This window comes from Anas platyrhynchos, chromosome 4 (genome assembly GCF_047663525.1).
Source record: "Anas platyrhynchos isolate ZD024472 breed Pekin duck chromosome 4, IASCAAS_PekinDuck_T2T, whole genome shotgun sequence".
In the NCBI taxonomy this organism is placed as follows: Eukaryota; Metazoa; Chordata; class Aves; order Anseriformes; family Anatidae; genus Anas; species Anas platyrhynchos.
Genome location: NC_092590.1, coordinates 47,385,722 through 47,409,836, shown reverse-complemented (window position 1 = coordinate 47,409,836; position 24,115 = coordinate 47,385,722). Strand labels below are relative to the sequence as shown.

The window sequence follows — 24,115 nt, the reverse complement described above, 5'->3', positions numbered from 1 at the left end:
GATCCCTGTGCAAAATCCTTTAGATGTATCCTTCCATGCCGATATATAAATTTTGATAACCTATTTGGCTTTGCACACATATTAGAGATCATTTTCCTTTGCTGGTTTATGAGGATTGATGTGGTCATTTGAGGCAGTATTACAGAGATAACACTAATGATGATAAGTATTTAAGATTCATACTTTTCCCCTTCATCAGGATAAGGAAAATCTAGGGCTGATCATTCAAATTGGTTCTGACATATTTTTTCAGGAGTTTTTTAAACTGGACACTGCAACTGTAATGTCTTTAGAGGTTATGTATCCCCTCAAGAGCTTTTATTGTAAAGAATACAATTCTGAAAAGTTTGGCTTGACATTCTTTTAGTTTGAATACTCTTGATATAATGTCAGTATGCACATTTAAATGTTTGCTTAATATAATGCCTGTATACCGAATACATCATAAACGATCTCTACTGTACAATGATAAGTTCATGACATACTTCAAACTCAGATAAGTATTTGAATTTTAGAAATTGAACATTTGGTGACTGGACTTCATTCACTCTGAAAATTCCAGCCTCTCAGTAAATTCAAAATTATTGAATTTCAATATTCAAAATTATTGTGCAATAAAAAACAGGATGCAAGTTTTGTGAAGATCTCAAAGTTCTGAAAGTCTACAGGTGTTTGCATTTTGTTTTGCATAATAAAACAAAGATGTAAGTAATATGGAGCAAAACAAAAAGGGATGTTTATCAGATGTATGTCCAGCTGTATATAAAACATCAGCGGACCAGTCTAAAAAAGATTGTGGAATGGACTGTGATGTCCTGCTGTTATTCAGGGGCTTGAAGTATTTTGTAAATGCTTACTTTTAATTTACGCTTGTACTCAGAAATATGGAACGCTTTGGTTCTTAATTTAGAACCTTCATACCACGCAGATCACCCAGGAGTTTACAACTAGGAAAGGCTGTTTCCTTTCATTGCTGTCACCATTAGTATTTGCTATACAACAGTAGCTGAAGTGTTAAGTGTAAAACTCAGAGTATTCTCTAGTTTGATAGCGGAACCATGACTGCACTCAAAATTTTTCTAAGCAGAGGGAGTAGAGAATTGTCTGCCTGAAATAAAAAGTGCAAGGAAAAACCTACAGTATTTGTTTTCATGATATTTTGGAGTAACAGTGAAACAAAGTTTGACTTGTAAGATAACTGCCAGTTTTGGATGATAAAAGTAATTGCTGTCTGGAAGTGGTAAATACATGTGGAAGACACAGAGAACAAAATGTTGATAAGGATGCAGGGCACTTAAGAGATGCTGAGGCACAGGGTAAAGGCTAGTTCTCAACTACTTGTCAAATGCAAGTATTCTACCATAAACAGGATCCCAATACTCTTCTTCTCCATAGCACTTGTTTTTCTGAAATATTAAACACTTGTTAAGTGTTAATTAGTTCAATTCATAATGTTCCCTGTAGGAGAAAATAGTGCCTTCAAACTTTGTTTTACAGAAATTGAAACTGTCCCTGGAGGATTAAGTTGCTTACCCCAATTCAAAACAGAAACAGATTTGAGGTCCAGGTTGTCTCCTGTATGAATAACGTGTTTAAACCTATGAGTTGGCAAACACTTACAAAGGCCAAGAAGTGAAGGAGTCTCAGACTTTGTACAAGTAATGTTTGTGGCTCTTTTACAAGTAATAGTGTTTTTTTTTGTTTTGTTTTGTTTTGTTTTTTCTTTTTTCTTTTTTTTTCCCCCAGTCATACAGAGAGACCTTGAAGTGGTATCAGCTGACCCAAACACTGTATACCTGTGGAATCTGTGTAGAACTTGATCTACCATCTCCACAGCTAACATATTTTCCTAGTGCTCACCCAGGAAAATGCTTATGCAAATGCATAAATGAATAGTACTGTTCACATTGTGCAGGTCCAACAAGCTGAACTGGCAGAAGTTAACAGTCTGTGTGTTTCCATCCTTCCTTTGAAGCCCTTGCAAGGAAGAACTGCTTTAATCTACATTTTTTTTCAAAGTTGTTCTCAAACAACTTCAAAACTATTCTAGTATGAAAGTGTAGGATGTCAGTGTGGAGTCTTGGTACCTCTGAAAATATTCATCATCTCTATGAGTGTCTTTAGGGCCAGGCTATGTAAGGAATATTCAGAACTGAAGCCAATGGTACTTATTTCTGTCAGCCTTCAGCTGCCTACAATGTGTTTAGAGCTGAAATCTGTGGTCTTCCAGTTTGGCGCAAGTGTACTTAGTTCTTGATAAGCACACATGAAGTTTTGGTATTTGGTGTTGCTGTTAAAGCCCAAGAGCCTTACAGCAGAACTGTAAGCCTAATGACATTGCTCTGAGGTCCACATAATTCTGGTTTTAGAGAAAGATGCATGTATAAGGGACCTATCGCTTGATATAATAACAAATTTACTTTCACAAGTTGAAACTAAAGATAAGGATTTCTACTGTGGCTAGACAAAAAACATATCCTCTCATACAACTAACTGACATACACAAAGTCATAGGCTCAAATCTTCACCATGTAACTGTTTCTAAATAAATGGATATGTATTGGTCAATTGTTTATTACTTTCTTACTGCTGATATATTTTACAGACAACTCTATGATAGCAGCAAAGCAGAAAAACACTACAAAAATATTCACCATTTTTCTGGCAAATGCTTATACTCATTTTTATTTACTTCTTGTGACAATATGTTTTCATAAAGTGAATGCTAGACTTTATTGAGATAATAGACAATAAATTGAGATTAATTTGATTACAAAATCAAATTAATTTAATGATTAGATAGAGTTTGTTTCAAACAAAATTAGAAATATGAAAGACCTTCCAGTCAGGAAGAGGAAACAATATCAAGAAGCTAAGTTGAGCAAACAGCTCAGATATTAAATTGTATATATTCATTGTATATTAAATTGTGTATATTCAGCACTCAGAAAAATTATCTTCACAGATAGTTATGGGTTGACATTAGTTATCTTGTTGAAATAAATAACGAGTAATGAAATACTGAGTAATTTTTGAATGAAAAAGGTATATTGAGAGACAATTCCTCAACATGAAATTCAGCCGTCTCTACTGCCTCTTTGTTCTGTCATTCTCACTCATGTGTACCAGTACTGTACTTCACAGAGTATTCCATAATGATTGGTTTTATAAAACAAGATATGACCCAACTAAGTAAAGAATAAAAAACATTGTTTGGACAGGACTGTCATCTGTTATTGTCTATATGTAGCTCTAACTGCAGAAGTATCCTGTCTTCTCATTTTTATGTAGATGAATGTCAAGCAAGCAATGTTCATGTTGCATATTCCCTTGGTCTATCTTGCAAAAATCATTAAGGCCTGACTTTTCCACAGAAAGGAATGCAGAATGCTGTCTTCTTGTAAGTTTGTGATTCATGCCTCCTGTCAAGGCTACCAAACCAGTAAAAACACTGGAATGTAAAAAAAATAAGCATGATTATGTATTTCAGGAAAACAATTTTCTCAAGAATGTTTCTGGAACAAATCTTCAGTGTTAGCTATTTCTAGTTCATATATCAGCGACAGAGTGCCTACTGGCACCAACTTGTACTATGCAACTGTCCCACAGGACAATGCTTTGCTTTAATGTGTTTAAGGTGTCTTTTTTTGGATTCTTATAGCAGCAAATCTTTTAGCAGTTCATTACTTAATGGAAACTAAACAAAGCTTCTTCCAGGAAAGAAAATGTTGATCTCTGTCACCCCAGAGTGAACTTCTTTTCTTAAATACATAACACATTCTTCTGGAAAAATATCTTCACTTTAATTGAGATGCTGTAAGCTCTAAAGACAAGAATATGTCCTCATTCATCCATCTTGCACAGCTAAAATTTCAAAGCTTTCTAGGCAAAAGAAAAGGAATTGCAGAAAATACTTTTTTGGGGGTATAGAAATTTACCTGTATGATATAGACAGACTTTTGTCTGTCATACTCATTAAAAATAGCAACTTTCACAACTGAAGATCTCAAGGGTAGGCCCTTATACATTAGGGCACTGACAGACCTGCTTTTTTCTCTACTAACATATATTTCTTCAGGTGTTTTTCAACATTTATGGAAACTCAGTCTGCTTTCTATTGTCAAGACAGCTCACAGCTAGCAGATTTCTTCGTCTGAGTGTTAAAGTGACTACAAATTAGCATCTATAGCTATGTCTGTATCTGCCAGAGGGGCTTTTTCACAGATCTTCCTTCCCACTAGAACTGCCATTGAAGCACCCGTATTAGTCATCCAAAAAAAATTAGGACAGTGCATGTCAGCCACAGTCAGACATGGCTTTGGCAGCTGATAACATAATCATAGGTTTAGAAAAATATATAATAATGGCACTGACCTGTGGTCATGAATATCATATACTTTATGTACAATTTGAAATCATTTTGAGCAATGTTGGATCAGAAGAAATGATCTGTTTCGGATTTTACTGTTTCTGTCATTTCCAAAGACGTCAGGGATCCATACTGGAGATGTACTTCCACATTGGCTTTTGCAAAACACTTTACCAGTCTTTTTGTGGGAAAATGTTTCTGCACAGAGTTGAGTAACCATGAAGCATAATGCTCTGAGTCTCATGGAAGCAGTGACTAAAGGAGAATGGTAAGCTATTTTGCAGATGTATTTTGGAAATATGCTTTCAAAATGTTTGTCCTTTCAAAACATGAAATTAAAAAATTTTCTGTTAAAAACAGAACAGTCATTACTGTTCTGAGTTTCCACTGTAAGAAGCCATTGCTCTTCCTTGTTCTTACTATATCAATGAGTTTTTCTCACTGGAAAAGTCTTCAGCTGGTGGAAAAGAAACTATTCCTGAAATCAGTGAACTCAATGTTAAACTGCCAAATCAAGTTCATTGCTCCTGTTTTTCCTCCCATTTAACCCATAGTTCCTGAAAGTAATATAGTTCCCAGAAATATATTTAGAGAACCTAAAATTGAAAACAGATCCTTTGCATTTTCTTTTCAGGATAATTGCATATTTTGTTTTTTATGGAACAACTACTATCTGAATGTATAATATATAGCAAAATACTGATTAGTCCTTATACAAACTTTGTATTTAGAACTTTTTTACTTTAAACACTTGTGATTTATACAAATATAACAAAACAGGACACTATATTGTATGCACCAAAGAGCCTATGTTTTTGAATGTAGTGACTAAATTAAGCAGTTAGATAATGCACAAGGTCTGCTATCCAAAGTCTGCTGTACTCCATTCTGAAGTTCTGCACTGGTTCATGGATTAAATTCAGATAACTTGAAGATAATTTTCTCAGAACCTCTATCAACTGTTTGTTATTTTTTAGATGAAACAGTTTTCTTTTTTAAATATTACCACCATATAAGCACAAGGTTTCTCTGTAGACTATGTAAATAATTGATGACATTTTTGTTAACACTTTTTTCCATTGGTTTAACACTGATAGGTTTTGAGTTCATTAGATTTAAACAAAACATTAAAATTCATTCTGTGTTTATGTGTAAAATGTGAGATGGGCAGAAAATAAACTAATGTTAATTTTGGTTATATGGAATGATAATGTTTCATAAACATAAGAAAATCATAGAGACATGAATAGTAGGACAAGCATTCAGCACACAAGCACAGTGTCATAAAAATTTCCCTCAAAACTCAAAGGATCCGATCTCTTTTCCATAATTTGTCTGCAACATCATTCATGAAGTTCTTATTACTGCTTATACTATATTATCATTGGAAAAATCTTATGGTTAAAGGGCCAGAAATAAACTCTTTGAGATGAGTAGAATTATAATTCATGCTTTTTTTTTTTTTTTTTAAATATATATATAGATATTCTTAACTTCATATTCCCTCTATTCCTTTCTTATTTTCTTCCGTGGCTTTCTTGTCCATCTTGTTGGTTCTTTGACCCTCTTGCCAATTTGCTACACCAAAACAAACATCTGCATGTAAGGTTTTTGTTAGTTGGACTATGTGTAGTGCATCATTGCAAGATCACTCTTATCACACAAAAATGGGTGAAATTTACATAGATTTCCTGTCTGGTCCTAGCAACTGGTAAGACCTTGGTCCATTATTTCATGCTCATGTAGCTCTTTTGTATCGCATATACCTGGCTTACTGGGAATCTTAGAATCATTCCATAACATATGACATAGGATTATCATAATAGAGTTATGGGCTTTTTTACATTATGGTGAACTGTTTTGGATTTGTTTCAAAAGGGACCTCGAATGCTGATCAGGCACAGGTCTTGTCACTTAATCTTTCCTTAGTTTTAGCAGTCTGGGTATGATTCCACAAAGTTCAGGAAGATGTCTTCGGTCCAGAGGTCTTACAAAAAGAAATAGACAGAGATAGCCCCAGCAGAATAACTGTTCAAATCATCCAAAGGGAAAGCCATTTTTCATGGATCTTTCAATATTTTTTTTCCTGATCTCTACAATGCCTTCATATAATTTCTGGTATTTACTTTAATAATAATACAAGTGATCATGCTCAATGATAAAAACATGGTTTAACAAAATATGGGCATAGAATGCTTTTCAGTATCACAAATAGCTTTGTTAATTGTGAAGTTAAGGAGCTTAATGCCTGATAGATGGTTTTGAAGGACAAACTGGCAGAAATGTTTATCTAGAAGATGCCTTTCCAGAAAGAATAGAAACAACTGGTAAGGAGTATCAAGTGGATATTACTACAGAATGAAATCCTCATCTGTGCTTCAACATCTTTGATTCAAGCCCACTCTTAAAAATAAGGTTATCAAACTGCTCATATTTCAGTGCTTCATCATCTCTATAAAGGTTCCAGACACTGGCATTTTGTAAAATGGATAAACAATTTGTTATCTAGTATCTACACCGTTCTACAATCCTCACCATTTTGCTAGTACATTGTCACACTTAAAGTCCATGATTGCCTCATTTCCAAGCTTCAGGAAATCTGTTGATAGGTCTACAAGAGTTCCCCATTGATCAGACAATAAAATGCGCACAAAGAGACTATGACAGATTAATATTGAAATATCGAAAGAATGATTACTTTCTTCTGGATGAGGGATGCATTTTGCTTTTCCCTATACTGTCCTTCCGCAACATATTTTTCATCAGAATACGCGTAAGCTGGATATAGAACAATGGTATTTAGATATCGTACTATGGAGAAATGCTGCTTAGAGCCATGATTTAAATGTTCCAATTATCACTGCATTGAAAAAACAAGCCAGACTAGTCCAAGTCAAATAATACGAGGAGAAAGTGATCAACATTCAGTACTACGGGGGTGAAGTTGTATTCTCTTTGTTGTATTCTCTGGCTCTCTGAAGGACTTTGCCTGCAACATGTCCTCCCCTAGCACTGTATTGCATTACTGTGCTGCCAGTCAGTGCCCAGGAAGAACTGCGGAAACTCAGGTGATCACTCTCTGTTCTTTCACACTTCCTGGCAATGGCGAAAATTGGAGAAATTTAATTAAATCTCTAGAATTCCTGGTGAAAATTAATAAAAGCAGCTCACAGTTATGTTATGCTGTTTATCTCTTTTTCAGGTCTTTGCCAGACTTTAAAACTAGAGATCACTTAGATGCAGCAGCAGAAAAGATACAGAAACTACAGTGAATGTAGGGAGACCAGGCTTACTGTGGAAAGCCAAGGCAGTAAGTAGCAAGCTTCCTCCTACATGCTTTTCAATCACCAAGCATGTACTGGGCATCTGGCCTCAGCAGCTCTCCCACCTTCTGAAAGCAGCCATAAATACCCAAACCAGGTCTTATAATTTAAGCTCCAGCTTCTCAGTGTTTCCTTCTCATATCCTGACATAAAGAAGGAAGAAAGCAAAAGGGGGAAAGAAAAGCATCATAAGAACTGGGGGAGTTAGAAGGGCAAAAAGACTGCTGCATAAGCTATTTCTTGGTAAAACTGGCTTAGTTCAACCCTTGGTCCCAAAGGTATCTTCAACAACTCTAGAATCATAAACCCCCTAGTTGTGGTTAGTGGGTGAATATTTTATTCTCACATTCCCTTATTTTCAGGCTTTATGGCTTCTCAAGGGCATTGTAATGTATCAAAATTCATCTCTATGTAAACATGCATGTGACTGGCTGGCTGTGACTGTGGCTCTGCCTAGTTTTTGTAGAAAAACAGGAGAGCAACCCAAGGTGCCAGGTTACTCTTCTCACCTTGTTGAGTTATGTCACTCATCCACTTTAATAATAAATACACTTAGGGTAAGTGTCATGAAAGTGACAGTACATAAGCAGAAAAAATTTTGATTCAAATTATTTTCAATTTTCTGTTTACTGTAAAAATAGGGCTTCTTTAATAGATAATCAAAGTATAACTAATCCTGTATCCAAATTTAATTTCATTGCAGAATTCTGTAGGTTTGTACTAGTTTAAATATTAAATTTCTACCTCAACAGTTTCTTCACACAGGCTGGGCCAGATGTCCATCTGGTATAAATTAACATTGCTCTGTTGATGCTACTAGAGACAGGAAGATTTCTATCAAGCTGTGGTCAGTTCCTGTATAATTAAACATATATTATGTCATGCATTTGGGTATAAAATGCTGTTGAATCAGGATTGATTTTCAACCAGTCTGTACTTTATTTGCCCTGTATGTTGTAATGATTATAGAAGGTGTAAAGCACTGAGCAGTCAGGCTTGTGTAACATGGAATTATGTTCAGTGGGACTCAGGGAAAAAAAGGTGAGGGTGCCTGCACAGAGTGCTCTGAAGGTATATCCATGTAGAAGGGAGATTAGAAAGGCAAATAGATTGCTAAGGAATTGAGGGACCTATTATTTAGTGTTTACGATGAGAACTAGTGAGGATTTAATGAAAATGTCAAGCAGTTCATTAAAAATACATACAAAAGAGCTGTTTTTCCTATTGTCATCGCCACTGGATGTTGTGGAAGTCAAAAATAGAAATGGGCTCATAAAGCATTAAAAATGCAATGAGGGTAGGAATATCAGTGGGTACAAAGTATGATGAGCTGGATGCAAACCGTACATCAAGAGGTCTCCAGTTCATTAATTGCTCGCAGTAAAGATGGACCCTTACATGAGGAAGCACATGTGATATACATCTGCAGATTTTTTGCTCCTCTCCTAAGTATGTGTGACTAGATGTGTGTTTGGATGTGCTATTCGGCCAGCTGACCTGTGTTGGGGCACTGTACAATTGTTTTCACAGCCTCTTTTTATGCCATTCATGATGCATGTTGTATTGGTAGAGGTATATATATTGATTCAAATGCATCAGAATATGATCCAGTGGAGCAGATCTTTGGCTGATATTATTGCAATTGCATTGGTTTCAACAGAGCAGTGCTGGCACATAACAGCTGGGGAACTGGCTCAACCCCATCTGTTCCAGGCCTTAGCCACCAATGTGCTATTTGGTTACATGCTGGTGTAGTACTGTGAAAGTTAATGCAATTATAGAAATATAATATTGGAACAATGCAGTCATGAATGGCAACTGTTATGGATTATGCTTTGGTCTTTATTGTAAACTCAACTAAAATATGCCTTAGCTTTCAATGTTCTGTTATTAATGCTATTGAAGCATGAAATGTAATGTGAAACTAAACAGATTGAAGCAGAAAGAAAATTATGATTTAAGCTGGAACAAGTCATGAATAATGAAAACTAAAGAATGTTGTTTTGTGCCCTCTTCTGTGAGGCTTTTAAAGTAAACACTTATTGCAAATGTCTAGTATACATTGAACTTACTAGAATGAAAAGTCTGATGCATTGGGCCACATAATTTAATGCAGGGTTATACACTAAAAAGTCCTAGTCCTACATACCATAAATTACAGTAAGTTAATTCATGTATATTATTGCAAGCATGCTATTCTCAAAAGAGATTATCTATGATATAGTTTGTCCCTATGGAAGTTTGTTTATGACGTTCTATTCTTCTTGAGCATGAGAAGAAAAAAGGTCAAATAGTGAATATTATTGTATTAAGACAAGTAGTCTTTCCAAAATTATTATTTTCCATTTTTTTATTAGTCTGCATTTTAATATGCTATTGTCAATATCTGTAATAATCCCACTGTCAGAAGAAAAATCTGGGAATGCAACAACTAGACCTGAGGCCTGTGCATAGAAATACTACTGGGGAATTAGTATTGATAAATTATTTTGTATTTTATGGCTGCTGACTTAAATTCTATGGACAATCTAACTAAGATATCAGTGGGCTTAAAAAGTATGTAATAGTTTTCATAATTTTGTCACTACTTCAGTGGAGTATTCCTTGACATCTAAGCTTTGTGTGAAGTATACAGTGCAGAGAAACATCCAAATTACTAAATACTTTTATAGGCATTTCACACATTTTTGTTCTTCACATATAACAATTCATAGTTTCTGCAACAGGTGTATGAATTCTTAAGCAAGAGCCTATCTACGAATAATTTTCCCACTGTATCAACTTGCTTTGCATTTTCTAACTATATGTATATCCTATATAATACGTATGAAATCATTATTTCTTACCTACCCGTAAAGCTTATTTCCCAGAAATATTCATGATATAGACAAATTCCCATATATGTTTATTAAACTTATTTACTAAACTACAAATTGTCAGAAAGTAATTCTGTAATAAAAAGGCCTGCACAAAGATACCCGATTAGTCCTTCTTTTCCCTTCGACAAGTGAAAATTTCTGTTTTTAGATAAATTTGTTCAAGATAAAGAAAAAAAATTTGACATGCTACCTAATGGAGCTGCCATATTTACTTAATACTTCAGTGTCACCAAGCGTTGCAAGTGTTATCAGTTGGCCAAAATTTCAAGTATTTACACAGATCTACTAAGGCTGTTTAAAAACTTGTTTACTTGATACTAATTTCCATTGATCAGCTTTCACAGAATCACAGAATATCCCAAGTTGGAAGGGACCCTCAGGGACCATTGAATCCAACTCCTGGCTCCACAAAGGACCACCCAAAAACCAAACCCTGTGCCTGAGAGAGTTGCCCAAAGGCTTCTTGAACTCTACCAGGCTCAGTGCCATGACCACTGCCCTGGGGAGCCTGTCCCAGTGCCCGACCACCGTCTGGGTGCAGAACCTTTCCCTAACCCCCAGCCTGACCCTCCCCTGTCCCAGCTCCATGCCGTTCCCTCGGGTCCTGTCGCTGTCCCAGAGAGCAGAGCTCAGCGCCTGCCCCTCCGCTCCCCTCATGAGGGAGCTGCAGGCCGCCATGAGGCCTCCCCTCAGCCTGCTCTGCTCTGGGCTGAACAAACCAAGGGACCTCAGCTGCTCCTCACACACCTTCCTCTCCAGGCCCTTTATCACCTTTGTAGCCCTCCTTTGGATGCTCTCTAATAGTTTTATGTCCTTATATTATGGCTCAGTGGATACAAATAGGCAGAGGTCAGCTGAGACCCTGTCCCTATAATTTTTAGTGATGATCTAGAGCAGTGATTTCAATCCACATCAGACAGAGAAAGTCTTTGTTTAAGGCTCAGTTCAGAGGGATTTTCAAAGCACCCTGGCAGTGGAGAAGATTACTGTAAAATGTGGCAAAACTGTGCATATAAGTTGACAGATTTGTTGAGATCTGATTAATGACAAATTTTGAAGCCAGGAAAGTTTCACAGATTACTGGATTTTAAGAAAATGTCATGGAAAGTCTACAGTCTGCACCCTTCCACTGATTTCATGTACACAGCACCAGCCTTCTGAGGTTGTTTCAGGGCACCATTAATCTATTTCATTAAGCAATCTCTGGCAACAGTTCTAGTCTAAACTCTTCCTTTGGAATAATTAAATATAGTTTTAACAAATAAATATTTTAAAACTATTAATATTAAATATTTAAAAACTCTCTTAAAATGCTTTTTAAAGTGTTCTGTCTGTCCCTTTTTTTTACGTGTAATGATTTTCTGTATCTTGATTTAATCTTTTCATGTTTTTTATTAAACAATACCTACTTACCCTTTCTTTCTTGTTTTTCAGAGAGTTACTGCTTCCATCACACATGAAGGGTTCCCCTAGCAACACAAAAACACACTTTTCCTTGGAGCTGCATCTCTGCAGTCTAAAGCGCTTAAATCATGACCTTTAGCTGCAGCTTGTTCTGAGATTAATTAAAAGCATTTTAAAAATGATAATCACAAAGTAGCACATTCTTTGATCTGCAGAAAGCTGAACTCAATACTTGCATTTTACAGTTGTATAAGGACTCCAGATCTTGATCTTTCTTCTAGATTAGCAATGAAATTCTTGTATACTGGGTTTATATAATATCCATTAAAATGGAATTAGATCCTTGTTTTGGACTTTACATTGAGCTTTGTTAAATCCTGTCTTTACTGAGTTTGGCAGTATGTGGATACAAGAAAGTTTTGCCTAAGGACTACCAATTGCAATGAAATCTGTTTATACAGTTTTGCATTTATTCTCTGTCATAGTATGTCAGCTCATACAGAGTTATTGCACCCTCCATAAACAGAAGGACACATGTATGCACACACTTCAATTTTCTGAAGTTCACCCAAGCCTAACTACAAGGAAATATAACGAAGAAAGTGACTTGACATTCAAGATCTGTTTAGCTTGCTGCTTAGCCTTTCCAATGGCAGAGCTTGAATGCCTGTGCTAAACCCTTTTTTTGGGGCATTTATCTCTTTCCCCCTTAATGGAATAAATTCCTTAGAAAAATATCTCATCAGACTAAGTTTACCTTAAAGAATTAAACCCTCAATGAGAGTGCAAATAGGGAAATGTAGTTTTTCTTTGTTATTTTAAATTCCTGAAAATTACCTTCTCAAAACATTTTCAGCAAAAAAATAAAAGCCCACAACTTTGGTCTTTCACTATCATCACTCTCCTTCTTCGTTCTTCCTGATATACCATGTTATTTATTTACAATAATCTATGCATATGCTAGCCTTTCATTATTTTCAAGCCGTTAAAACTTCAGTACCAGCTTTGGCAAAATTCTTCAGACCAAATTTCAAATCACTAATTTCACTGATTATCAGTCTCAAACCCAGTAGCTTAAAGTAATAAGCAATACCTGTTTGAAAAACTTTCCATGATGGGGAAACGCACTAACTTGAAGACCTAAGAACTGCTCCTTTTTTTTTTTTTTTTTTTTTTTTTTCTTCTTCTTTGGTCTTGTCTGGTGTTACCAGGCAGTAAGTATTCAAAGCTCTGGGTGTAAATAGTGTCTGATTTACTGCCATAGTGAGGCAGATAGATTTATAGTAAGCTCATTGTTTGAGGTGGGTAAATGCAGCTGAAAGTAAGTTTTTTACAAGACAAATGTAAAACCATCCAATATAGTTAACTTCTACCTTTGGTCCCTTCCTGCAGGTAAGCCCAGTACATTCAAGGCCATCTGATGAAAAAAACTCCCAATCTTACACAAAGCTCTTTCAAATTTGGGAAAGTTACCAGTGCCTGAGTGACAATACCTGTGGACAGACCCTGTTATAGATCAGTATTCGTAGCTCAAAGTTCACATTAAAAGTTTTTTATTTGCAAGCTCGTGTGATGAAAGCAAAATAACTCTTGGTTCTATTTTAAATGGTTATACAGGGAGGATATCTGCAAAAGCAGTACTTTCATCTTTTGTTTGAAATGCTGGTTTATTTACACAGCGGATGAATTGAACAGACTTAGAGTGCTGTCGAAAGCTTTGGAAATAAACTATGGAAATCCTTTCTGTAAGAAAGCTCAGTCCTTTCAGTTAGGAAAGAGATAAGATATACAACTGAGAAACATAACAGAGAAAATTGCAAAATTAAGTTCTATAAGTAACTGTTGAATGACTGTAAATAACAAAACTCAATAAATAAAGACCATATACATGCCACTTAAAATTGTAAGTGATAAATAGATCTTATCTTTTGGTAGCATTTAGCCAGTAAAGAGTCCTTGTTTTTCTGCAATATAGTATTTAATTTTAACACTAAAAAGTGCAACTGAAAAGAGAGAACTTTTTCTTTAAAGAAATAGAAAACATATGTTTTTGTTTTAGATATCTGTAACAGTTTTTTTCTACAGGCTTGAACATAACAGCCTGAATTTAGAGAAAAATCATTACTTTTGGGAAAAAAAAAATCTCTTTGAGAACTCTTTCTGGAACATAGATTTAGAGGAGTCAGTAGAAATAATTGAAAATATCTACTAATCTATGACAAATATTACTATTAAATCTGAAATCAATTTCTGTTTACCATCCCTCAGACTCCACAGTGAATGTTTTTGTAACTTTGTTAAAAAAGGATGAATGACTACATTTGGAATAGCTGTGGAAAAGTACAACCTTTTGTTGTACTTAAAAATAAATAGATAACAATTTACCATGGAATGGAGACAGGAAAAATTAAAGTGGAGGTTTCTAATATTAGTTTATCCATTCTGCTCAACAGGCAAATGGCATTTCCAGTGTGATTTGATTTGTTATGGATATTTCCCCAAACTGTCCCTTCCACAACACAGATAGTATTGCAGGTGTGCAAAGCAACTTGTGTGGGGGACCAACCTGGCCATTCACAGTGTGGATTCAACTCAGCTAGCTCAATTTTAACTTCTCACCCCTGTTAGTGTTGTTTTTGTATAGGTAGAGCTGATTATGTCTATTTTATTATTTTCTTTACCTAATATTAATCTATACAAATGATGGGTCATTAGCTCTAGAAATAGATCTAGTTTTGCTCGTGGACTTTTAAGTCTTTTATGATGCCTGAATCTGAGGATGCTTTACAATATTATGCAACTACTGAAGCAGGCCATTTTGTCTCTAGAAGAATAAACTGTGGTGGAACACAATCCAAGAAAGTTTCCAGGAGAGGAAGCAAAAAACTTGCTGTTTATTCATAGCCAGATGTACTTATCTGTTTCTGTCTGTTTGCATTAGTCCTGGCTCAGCTTTCTTCTAGTTTGTGGTTTGCAAGTATGAAAGAATATTATGACATGCTGTCTCCCAATGGTCCCATGTAAATAATTATGAGGAAAGGAAAGGTAGATGAAGTTACAAACAAACTTTACAATTTAGCGGATATTCTGAAATTTCATACCCAGAAAAAACATGGCATACTGATTAATATGTATCACTGCTTTCATTCATACTGCTAAATTTCTGGTGTGTATAACAGGGGATTGCTGCAAGCGGTTCCCAGCTGGAAATGACAGATTATATCCTTGTGGACAGCATGAATGAATGAATGGTTTAGAAACAACAGAAAATGCAATTCCAGTTGGTCATTGTGAAAAGGAAGGGTGAAAGGCTACAATTAAAGACCAAATTATGCAGGATTTCCTAGCTGTACAATAAATACTTCACTTAATGAACTAGTAGAGAATGTCAAGCTTTGAATTAGGAGCTCTGAAAGGTACCAGAGAGATAAATGGCCAAGCAGGACTGATTTTTAGACGTGAACAGGCTTTTTACCTTCCTGTATTATTTTGGAGTAGAAGCAGGTCCAATCATGAGTGGAATGCCAATATGTAATTACAGCCACATTATATGACATATATGTTCAGTGAGGGCTAAAAGGGACAATAAACTCTGAACACATCTGGCATATTTGTGCAGGCAGCCTCTATAAAACTATTTCTTCATAATACCTGAGGAGTGTTTGGATTCATGCTTTCCACACCATGGTGATGTGGAGAACTACCATTCTGTAGATGAAAGATCTGAGCACAGCAGGAGTTAATGAAGAGACCAGTCTATTGTGAACAGAAAAAAGGTCCATGAATATCTGGGAACTTTGGAGACTTAGAGCCTGAAGGTGAGGAGCAATTCTCACAGACTGACCTGGGAATGTGATGGCAATCTTGTAATATTCAGTATTTTAATCACAAAGTATTTCCACTGAAATAAACTGAGACCCAGAGTATGATCAGGAGGAAGACTCCTTTATTCAGCAGATTTCAAAAGTGATTATGTTTATGTTTGACTGAATTATTTATCCACCTCTGGAAACACAGGGAAGACAGGAGAAGGGCTCATCAAATAACATGTCTGACTGAATTCAGTGAATTTTTCATTGAAGTCAGGAACATTTGGGTCATGTTCTTACAATCCATTTTCCTCCAGAATTGCTTCTTGGGCCTAACATTGCTGAAACTGAAATTGTTTAATGACAGGAAGAAGAGAGAAAAATCTCTTAACAGAATCTCAGAGTTTCACCTTCCAGTTTTTGCAGGGACCAGATCAGCTGCAAATGAAGGAAGAATTGAAGTCAAAGGGAAGAAATAGTTTCTGTCCTTGCAGAGGCCAGTTTCTATGTGAACCTTCAAAACTGCAGATGCTCATAGTGACACTCGGGTGGTATTTACGCAGCACTGAGGAGATGAAAATTTCAGTCAAGTGATTTCATCCCTAGTGCTGAATTTAACCAGCTGTGTATCAAGCACCTATACATGAAGACCTGTCTGACTTTGATTACAGATACTTAACAAATTTGAATATTGGACCAAAACTTTGACAATGATCAGGTGAGGTGCCCAGAGCTACAAAGGAATTAGTAATACAAGTAGAGACTACCATACCCTGCCTATCAAGGTCTGTCCCACTGGCCTGAGGTTCAAGACCCCTGTAATTACTCAATACAGTGGGCAATGAGATCAACTGTTCTTCCTACCCTCCCTCTACTGCATGGCCCTGCCTCCCTCAGATGCCAGCTCTTCAGCAGATGTAAATGAGTGCACTGATGATATTAGAGGAGTTTCAGCTGATTTCACAAGGTAAGAATGTAGTCCCAAATTGATTAAGGTGTTCTTACCATTTAATGCAAGAGCTGTGTTCTTTACAATTTAATACATCACGACTGATGAACTATAAAATGTTTTTGCTCAGGAGAATCAGAGTTCAATTTTACACATTTGGAAAGATAATAATTAAAAATATCACACACTGATTACATTGCAACAGCATGAAAAACATAATATTGAAGGGGTCAGTTGGGCATATTATGAGAATCTTTCAGTGCAGGTTAGCTGGGTAATGTTAAATAGAGTGCATTTTGATGATAACAGGAAATTACAAAACTGCTGATCATCAGGCAGAAGTAAAGAAAATATTAATTTTTAAAGCCTGCATATAGTAACCCAAGTGTATTTGAATAACTCTGAGATAAAATATCTCCATACTGAAAAAGGAACCAAAGTATCCCCAGAACATACCCAGACTTCATTTACCATGCCTCCAAACAAAGCTTTTTCTCTGTGCATAGCTATGTAGCTGCACAAATTCATGATTATAGTGTCATTAATCTTTCCTGCAGTGATCTCTACCTCTCAGCTTTTACACATTCAGAACCTGGGTCAAATTTGACCTAGCAAGCTTGTCCTTGAATACTACCATTTACAAAGTCCAAGTTAAAAAAAAAAAAAAAAAAAAGATAATAGAAAAATCCACATATTATCAGAACTGCTGCATTTTATCAAATAACTGCCACCAGCTCTCGCCTGAAATAGTTCATTTGCAAAGCTGTTGCCACTGAACTGTGGAAACCGACCATCAGTCAAAGGCTTGTTTTGCTCTTTTTTTATAGTGATAGCAAATGAACTGCAGATGGAGCGCTGTTTATACTTTCCCATCATCTCTGGAGTGCCGGGAACTGTTGCTGTGGTGTCATTACATTTAAGCAGGATACAGAGAGAGCAGCAACACTGGAAATATTTATTAACTGGGATAGGGTCAGTTTGACTTGTACTATAGGAAGAACATCAGGGTGCTTGAAATGGAAATCTAAGCTTGTTTTTCACCTTAAACCTGTAATGGGAAATACTGCAGGGAGAAAAAATAAGTTTAGTATACTTAGTGATCAAACAGAAAATAGGGAGAATCCATTCTTAGTTTGCATGTAGCTTCATGTCAGAAGGTGCTTTTGTTTGTTTTGGGTGCATATCTGAAATCTCTGTTATGACAAAGTTGACCTTTTTGGCTGTGACGGATGAGCTCTGTCAGGTTAAGGCTACATTCCCTTTCTCAGGTGCCTACCCCACCTTCCTGCAAAAGTTACATTACAGGAGTTACAGAAGTGAATAACTGCAGTTAAATCTGCCAAGCTGCAAACTACAGAAGCTACGGGATTGGCATGTGTTTGCCACAAGGCAATCACCTCTGGCAAAGAGATGAATGAACAGCTGAGACTAGTAATGCTCAGCATATTATGGATAAATCTATCAGTGCCATCCATCACAGCCTTTAGAGAAAGGGAAAGCAGATGTAGATTCAAACGTGACTTCCTATTATTCTTACTGTTTATTACAGGAGTACAAATGTCCAACAAAGTATTGTGCTTAGCATTAAACAGAAAAGTTTCTGGCCTGTACAGGGGAGTAGACGTGAGGAGAAAGCAGAACTAAAAAGGCTGGTGCAGCAAACCAAACTGTCCAACCAGCCAGAAATGTGGAGCAACTGCTCATGTCAGCACAGTATCTCTGTTGATATCAAGGCAGAAATGACCTTTAGGCAGAAATTCACAGGAAGCAAGTGCAATGGCTTTGGATTTGGGAAGCTTGTTTTTTAGTGTTGTATTGATAAGGTGTAAATGGTTTTGTGCCTTATCATAAAGTTTGATCCCAGGTGCTGCACATGAAGCAGGGTAGTTTTGTCTTGCATATGATGTTGCAGCATCTCTACTCCTCCGTTGGTTCTCTAGCACTGTATAGTAAATGCAGAAAAGGCATTGTGGACTCATACTTCATTGAACTGCACATACAAAGTGGCAATCTTTGCTTATGGTTAACATTGCAGTAGGCTCACATTGAGGTTTCTCTGCAACTTTTACAATTAGTAGTGCAAAACACTTGCTGGACAATAAGGAAGTTATGTTGTAAAGTAATGTTTTTCTGGCCAAGCAGACAAAGTTCCTTTTGTGATACCATAACCTTGATTTTGTTTCTTTATCATTGCTTGTGCACTTCCCAGCTTTCTGTTATCAGGACTTTACAATAGCTCTCTCAGTCACTGATGTGACTTACAGAGCTTCTACTGCAAGTACAAATTAATGGATAAAGCCTGGTATAGAAAGTGAGCAAGACTATGATTAATCTCTTGAATTAATGCTACCTTGCCTCATGCACAAAAAATACCACCTGGTGTAAACTGCTACTGCCACATTCTCCAAAGAGAGGAGTCCCCTCACAATGCAGATCCAGGATAGCCAGTTCCTCACAAATCAGTTTAGAGCCCTGGCTTAAATTACTGTAACACAGTTCTGGGCAGAGTGGATTAGTAGTGGCTGTGAAGATACCTACCAGGTTTCTGTAATTTAGATTAAGTATAAAGCTGATCTCTCTCTAGCACTGGGATTAGTAAACCTGCAGTGAAATAGCTGGTAGCCACCCTGATTTCAGACCATAGTGTCTTATGCCTAATCTGTAACTATGTTTGGACAAAGGTGCTGCTTGTTTTGCCCCTGAGCTACTGTAACCAGCCCTGTGCATTGTATGTGATCCATGTAAACAGAAAGCATTGTGGAAAGGCCTAATCCCAGGTGGGAAGTTAGGCCTAGTCTAGGATGAATTGCTAAAAAATACCAAAGCTTAAGAATACTTTCTTCCTTCTAGTGATTTCTGAGGAGCTTTCTGTCTAATCTTGCTTTCCTAAGCTCACATTTCCTATGACTTTCAATTAGTGCAAGCTGTAGGAAAAATTCAGAAATAACTTTTTCATGTGGCAACCTATGTGTTGTAGACAACCATCCTCTGTTTTTATTTAAATAATGGATTGTCAAGGCATTTGTTCTAAACTGTCTTGCCCTGATTGTCGTGTTCAGTTTCATTGCTGGCTGTAGCAACGTGCATTATTATGTGTTTAATATTCACTTAACACTCACTTAAAGATTTTATTACAGCATGCTTTTTGATAATGCCCTGCTTATTTCTGGAGAGGCTTTGTTCCTCTATCCTTGTTTAACTCCGGTTAAAAAGAAGTGAAATTTTAAAGATGTTGGTAGAATCTTTGAATATTTGTATTGGAAGGGATTTCAGGAAGCTGTTGTGTCCAAGCCGGGCTATTGCTGATATTGGAGCAGGGTGCTTGTGGCCTTTTCCAGTCACGTTTTCGGTTCCTGAGGTTTCACAGCCCGTTTGGTGCCCCCCAGGAGGAGCCATCATGAAATGTGCTCAGTGCGGACCCTCATCTGCCCTGGGATATGCTCGCTAAAGACCCTGGTATGGCAACCAGTGACTGTGGATCTGTCAGTCTGTTTCTGAAAACCTTTTTTAGATTGCTTGGCTTTCCTCTATTGAACATGTTCTTTGAGCCAGAGGAAAGTAAATGTTCATTATGGCTCCATGGGGAAACAGAACAGCATAGGATATAATTTACTAAAGGTCAGGAGAGGGAGATATGGGAGGATATTTTGGCAGCCAAATCCAATCATGAACTTGCTTTCTGTTGACTTGATCTAGTTTCTTCTGCTCCTGCTTTATCATCCTCCTTTTTTGTCACTCAGTGCCTCCTTCCCTGAATAGTGTGACTTGCATTAGTCCTTCTGACCTGAAAAAATATAGTTTTAAGAACACCAAAGCACATACAGCTCTTATTTATTTATTTATTTTTTTAACTTCAGAACTACTCATTGACTTTCCTTAGACTTGAAGAAAATGTAGGTTATCCTGTCTAGTGGGTTTCTCGGATTTTACTCAGCTGTAGTTATATGTAATTAGAGAATGCAGATAAATGCTATTGTGTGAGAAGGCTGGGAGAAAAGTTCCCTTCACAGACCAGAGTCCCATGATCAGCTCTGACCCTGAAAGTCTCTCCTACCCTGTGGTTAGAAGGAAATGATGACAAACTTCAAGTCATAAGAAGGGATGGTATAAGGATAGAGTCACAGTGGTGCAGCTACAAACCTGCACAGGGCGAGGACCAGGCTGGGTGACTTGAAAGTCATTTTTACCCTTGGGCTAGACTCTAATTTCAGTTCTGCTGGGGTAAATTAGGCATGACTTTACTGACATCAAAGGCTCTGGTCAAGATGATCTAGATTTATGCTCTTGAAGCTGAAGTCAAAACCACCAATTTTTCTAGGTTTGTTCAAAATAAATGGGTGAAGTATGGTCAAACCTATGATTTTATTCTTTCCAGTGGGCACTTGCACAACTCGGTATTCGCAGCTGGCTTTCTGTCTTAAAGTGCCACTTTTTGACATCTGAACTGGCAATTGTCAAGCTACAACTATTCAACTACCTGGTTCTGACGGGCTGGGCTGGGGGCCAGCAAGCTCACAAAATAAGAATGCAAAGAGGGTGTGAAGTGATCATAAGAGATCTGTAAGATCTTTTAAGAGGACTGTAAGAGAGCTGTATTGGATTCTGTGGAGCAGGGGATTCTGGCTATTTTAAAAAGTTTCTTCTCAGTCTTAACCATTTTCTTCGTGTGCTTCCTCATTAAGTTAGTGAGCCATAGGCAGGATAGAAATGGAAGTTTCAAAGTAAAAGCCTGTGAACTTATTTTCTCTAGTGTTTTCCTGTAGGATAAAAATGTAGGCATCAGGTAACTGCTAAGATACAGATCCAATTGCAGGTTGTTGTGCTTGACTAGATGTCATTCTTAAGTTGGAAGCTTTTACATACACCAGAGATGCCTTTTCTCAAATTAGCATCTACTGTTTTTAACTTCCAGTACTTCCGTTCTTAATTATATCCCATCTTGTAGCCAGAAGTGAGGCAAGAACAGTGTCAGTGCAAGCAGCATCTGCCTCTCTATGTACACATTAATCTTGATGCGTACCACACATCTTAAATTTCTCACACAAAACCTGCCTGGCTGCTGTAAGAAGCTGTGCTAAAACTTCCAGAGGTCTTTTTCTCTTAGGGGTAATGCCCTTAAACAGGTTTTAATTATGAGCAGCTTTGTATTGCTTTAGAATGGAGGAATTTCTTCAACAACACGATAGAATAACTAAAAAACAATCTGTTAATTAAAAATCTAGTTGCTAGCTATACGGTTTTATGCGTTTTTGACTTTGAGAAGGAATCATTATTTCCAAACACCTTCACAAACCAGTAAAAGCTGAAGTTGCTAGTTTGGGTGTTTCCTGCACTTATATGCAGTGCTTTAGTCTGGGACTGAACTGAAAAGAGTAAGATTATTATTGTTATTATTTTTAATAAAAAAAAACCCTGAAACTATTTATGCTCCTATGACTGAGGGTTGAGTATTAAATATTGGTGTCCACTAGGTGGCAATGTGATGTGGCATTGTGGCTGGGGACGTGAGGGGGAATACTGGAGCTGGCTGTGAGAAGCCGTGCCCTGGGGTTTCTGACAGCTCTGCTTCCTGGCAGGGGCTGCAGTTTCATTCAAGACCCTGTCGGAATGAATCAGTTTTGGTTCCGTGGTCTTTTGTCACTTGCCATCTGTAGTACGTGTTAAACATTCTCCATGTCCTTTAGCAAGCAACTATGTTCTGTTGTTTCAGCTGTGAACCTGCTAATCTATTGAAGTGATATCTTTTAAGAAAACACCAGTTACCTTGTGCAGCTATGCTGAGTTTGAAATGTGCTCAAGTCTGTATACACTGTACTCAAGTTTCCAGCAATAGGAAATAAGAGCAGGTGGGGTACTCAGCCTACCTAGCAAAGAGCAGGCAATAATTTAAGAATGGGTTTTGTCAGGAGTATTTTCTTTCAGCCTACCTTGTGGTCATAACCTTTACAAAGCACTTTTTAAGGGATTAAAAACAAATCCTCCAGGATTTCTTCCCATTGAGGCAAGAAGATAACCCTGAAGAGCACCAGCAGTGCTCAGCAGCAGCTGTCCCCAATTGTGGTTTGGAGGGCCAGTGGCTGTAAGCACCAGCGTGCTGTCTGATTACTGGAGGTGGAAGTGAGTCCTGCAATTAGCAGTCCAACACTTAGCAAGGGACATAGCCAACTCTAAGGTTTAGCATGGTGTGATCTTTATCCCAGGTGCCTGTCATTTGATGCAGGATACCCTGCTGAAAGAAGGTGTATTTTCTAGTAAGATCCTGATGTCAAGGGATCAGGCACCTGTGGCACAGTGGATGTGACAGGGTTAGTGGAATGTAGAAAGTTGTTGAAGATGGGGAGTAACTCCACACTTTCTTTGTATGTTAAAGTTTTAGTGAGATGCTTCTGGAAGCACATCAGTCTGCATTTTAAACAGGCTTTCAGATATATAACTGGAAGGTTATTTTTGTACCTACTTAATCACAAGTATGGATTTGAACTTTACCTCCTGTAAGTTTACAAAAACAGACTTGTAAACTTTAAGGAATAGAGGTGCCTGGAATCTGGCTCAATTTCAATATCTACATTCGAATAGCATCTTTTACCCTCTTTAACTCAACTTAACAGCTGTTAAAAAAGCTCTGATTATGAACTCTACCAGATTCTGGCATGTTTAAAGCACCAGTCAACAAGAACTCCAGATGAATTAGTGGAAACTTTTGTGAGACCTTCAAATATCCTAGCCCTTTCCTTCCTTTCAAATATATTTTTACTAAACAAACAAGCAAACAAAAAAAAAAACTTACAATGCAATCTCCCCTTTAATATAGCAATAAAATTACTTTGCAGACCACCAGTTAAAAGATCTGTCACTAATGAAACTTCTATGGAATTTTATTCTTGTTTTCTGACTCTCAAAACTAAGGCAGGTGTTAAGAAATCCATATTTATGGATGGGCTAAGAATCTTTATTTGCTTACAGTGAGGCATTTCTTAGTTGTTTCGTGAGTGGCAGAATACTATTTCACCAGCAATAAAACGTTCACCAGCATTGCTTTACAAGAAACAGCCGCTGCTGCCACAGCCCCAGCTACTGTGGTGTGTTCCTCATGTCAGTTGCCACAGCCAGTTCCTAACGGGGCAATCTGAGTCAACAAAAAATTAGGCAAGCATGTTCTGCATTTGGCTAACCTCCTGCTGAGGTGTAATTGTTGGCAGTACGTATGGCAAATGCCTGTTACAAAACTTATATTAAAAAGGAAGCTGCTGTTGCGAAGTTGAACACTACAAGCATAAAACAGCAGGACAGAGTTAGCTTTTTCCCCATGCCTATTATGGTATCAGTCTTTTGCTGTGTGATCAGTCCCTACAGTTTTCTCCCATGCTTTAAGCTTTTTACTT

General features: G+C 37.1%; 1 protein-coding gene and 1 long non-coding RNA gene across 2 annotated transcripts in view; one reads left to right on the top strand and one right to left on the bottom strand.

Annotated features, from left to right (window-relative positions):
• Window positions 1-7,969, top strand: part of LOC140002474 (uncharacterized) — a 107,532-nt gene extending 99,563 nt beyond the window's left edge. Inside the window, exon 3 of the long non-coding RNA XR_011809153.1 lies at window positions 7,572-7,969. This is a non-coding gene — a long non-coding RNA (uncharacterized lncRNA). The remainder of the gene's footprint in view (window positions 1-7,571) is intronic.
• The window catches only part of PDE5A (phosphodiesterase 5A), a 130,332-nt gene that overhangs the window by 87,063 nt on the left and 19,154 nt on the right, over window positions 1-24,115 (bottom strand). The gene's annotated exons all lie outside the window — the stretch shown is intronic.